Below are 3,194 nucleotides of genomic sequence, written 5' to 3'. Positions count from 1 at the left end.
TATATATTTCAGTATGTTATATATGTTTTATAAACTCTTGACACTTTTTGTACGTTTCAGGCTGTGTGCAAGCGTGAGTCTACAGGATAAGGACCTGGACACATCGGTGACACCATAGAGAATATTGCACCACATGGGTGAAGGTATTGTACACTGTGGGTCTAAATGTAGGGTGAGAGTTCACCACTCACACACTTTAAGGAGTATGATGAGGGTAATACCCACTATGCACACAATAAATGTACTTGAGGCGATAACCCTCACTATCGCCACGCACGGCACACGCAGAGTAACGTAGGTAATAAACGTTTTCACATGTTTATTTAGCACAGCACAAACACACTATATGGTGACACTGGATATACACATCAGAATCTGCTGGTATGTTATTTATTAACATCACAGATAATATTGCACTGGTACCGACACCACCGTGTATATATATATGAAATCCGGAAGCACTTGGTCACACACACACGGGGTTTAGTTAGTATTCCGAAACCATCACTATGGTTACAGGACGCTCCGGATGCACAGAGACAGAGGATCAGCTAGCGTAAGGTTGCTGTCATACATCGACACTTTGTATGGGTAACAGGATCACACGCGGTGGTTTCATTGTTGTGGTGTCACTTCCTGACTGAGATCGCGGCACACAGTACTGCAAAGAGAAGGCAGAAATCAAGTATGAGTTTAGTTACATACACAATGTATAATATGCGCACTAGCGACAGTGATGGGAAAGGGCCTGAGAGCGTGAGTCTACAGGATAAGGACCTGGACACATCGGTGACACCATAGAGAATATTGCACCACATGGGTGAAGGTATTGTACACTGTGGGTCTAAATGTAGGGTGAGAGTTCACCACTCACACACTTTAAGGAGTATGATGAGGGTAATACCCACTATGCACACAATAAATGTACTTGAGGCGATAACCCTCACTATCGCCACGCACGGCACACGCAGAGTAACGTAGGTAATAAACGTTTTCACATGTTTATTTAGCACAGCACAAACACACTATATGGTGACACTGGATATACACATCAGAATCTGCTGGTATGTTATTTATTAACATCACAGATAATATTGAACTGGTACCGACACCACCATGTATATATATATGAAATCCGGAAGCACTTGGTCACACACACGGGGTTTAGTTAGTATTCCGAAACCATCACTATGGTTACAGGACGCTCCGGATGCACAGAGACAGAGGATCAGCTAGCGTAAGGTTGCTGTCATACATCGACACTTTGTATGGGTAACAGGATCACACGCGGTGGTTTCATTGTTGTGGTGGCACTTCCTGACTGAGATCGCGGCACACAGTACTGCAAAGAGAAGGCAGAAATCAAGTATGAGTTTAGTTACATACACAATGTATAATATGCGCACTAGCGACAGTGATGGGAAAGGGCCTGAGAGCCTTGATATGAGCAAGATTGGAAGAGCATGCTGAGCCAGGCATAAGAGGCCGATTAGCGATATTAATAAAATAACTTTCTATACAATGGAATAGAAAATAAATGCAAATTAAGGATGCTTGATGGACCAATAGAAGTGGGGTACGTCACTATGCGACGATGGGTCGCAATTTTGCGCATTTTACCATGTATATAGGGGTGGTTCACATTTGTATTTGTAACTTTGACAAAGGCTGAGTTGCAGCCGAAACGTTAGTTTTCTACAATAAAATACTTTTTATTTTCATAAGTCCTGAGAGTGCGGTCTCTACTTAGGAAGTATATATATATATATATATATATATATATATATATATATATATATATATATATATATATATATATATATATATATAAATATATATATATATATATAAGATATAGAGATATATTATTTATATATATATATATTAGATGTACAACAACAAGCCCAGGCAGAAGCGGAAGCCCGCCACAGAGAGCTAATGTTACAGCAGGAGCAGCGCCATCAACAGCAGATTGAGTCCATTGTGAAACAACTCCCACTGAGACAGCAGGCTACAGCAGAAGGTAGTCCCAGCAGTATACCGTTATACAGGGTAAGCAGATTATTACCCAAGGTGATGATTCTGAGGTGTTTCTGACAACATTTGAAAGAACTGCTGAGAGGGAGTGCTGGCCAAAGGAATAGTGGGCTGGACTGCTGGCCCCCTTGTTAAATGACGAGCCCCAGAAAGCTTACTTTGATCTGGAACCTTTGGAAGCCAGAGACTATGGACGCTTAAAAGCTGAAATACTTGCATGGTTAGGCGTAAACCTACCTGTTCGAGCTCAAAGAGTTTATAACTGGACTTATCAGGGGAGGGAAACCGCCCCGATCGCAGATGTTTGACCCGATACACTTGACCAGGAGGTGGCTACAACCAGAAACTTTGTCAGCACCCCAGATTGTGGAACGAGTCATCATGGACAAGTACTTGAGATCCCTGCCTGTCGCCCTCCAAAAGTGGGTGAGCCATGGAGATCCAGCAACAGCTGATAAACTGGTGGATCTTGTTGAAAGGTATTTGGCTGCAGAGAATCTAACGGCATCGCATAAAGATTCACAGACTTTCCACTCCAAGACCAGACCGTCCCCAATTTCTGGTAAGATTGTACTGAGGGATGGGGGTGGAGAGAGTGAAAAAGGAAAACCCAGATTTAATGTGGGAACTTATTTTCCTGTATGGCTCACGCCATTCTGAACAGCCAAATTCACAGGAAATAACTAAAAGGATTGTTTGCTATCGCTGCAGAGAAGAAGGACATATTGCCGCAAACTGTCCTGTGGTAACAGAGCATATGCAATGTGACGGTTAGAGACAGGCGGCAATCCATGTATGCAACAGTCGTCTGTACCGCCCTGCAGAGAACTGAAAAACATTATGTAATCTTTATGTGAATGGTAAAAAGGCTGTGGCATTACTCGATTCAGGAAGTCTGGTGACATTGGTAAAACCACAGCTTGTGTCACCAGAGACTCTCATTGGTAGGAGAGTAGCTGTCGTTTGTGTGCAAGGGGATACTAAAGAATATCCCATGGCAACTATGTTGTTTAAAACCTCCCTTGGTAACCCATGCCATCAGGTGGGCGTGGTTACCAACTTACCACATGAAGCTATTGTGGGAAGGGATTTCCCTAAGTTTTGGGAGCTGTGGGATTGTCCTGATCACCAATCTGTTTTCTCTGAGCATGAAAGTG

At 42.8% G+C, this 3,194-nt stretch overlaps 1 long non-coding RNA gene across 1 annotated transcript; it reads right to left on the bottom strand.

Moving 5' to 3' along the window:
- Positions 1-304: 304 nt before the first annotated feature.
- LOC121396348 lies at positions 305-1,704 on the bottom strand. Its single transcript, XR_005962994.1, has 2 exons — positions 1,158-1,704; positions 305-661 (listed from the first exon to the last, which is right to left on the bottom strand). It is a non-coding gene; the product is annotated as an uncharacterized LOC121396348 (long non-coding RNA).
- Positions 1,705-3,194: the final 1,490 nt, after the last annotated feature.

Source organism: Xenopus laevis, chromosome 7S (genome assembly GCF_017654675.1).
Source record: "Xenopus laevis strain J_2021 chromosome 7S, Xenopus_laevis_v10.1, whole genome shotgun sequence".
Taxonomy (NCBI): domain Eukaryota; kingdom Metazoa; phylum Chordata; class Amphibia; order Anura; family Pipidae; genus Xenopus; species Xenopus laevis.
Note: the sequence above shows the minus strand (reverse complement) of the source record. Positions and strands in the feature narration are given on the sequence as shown.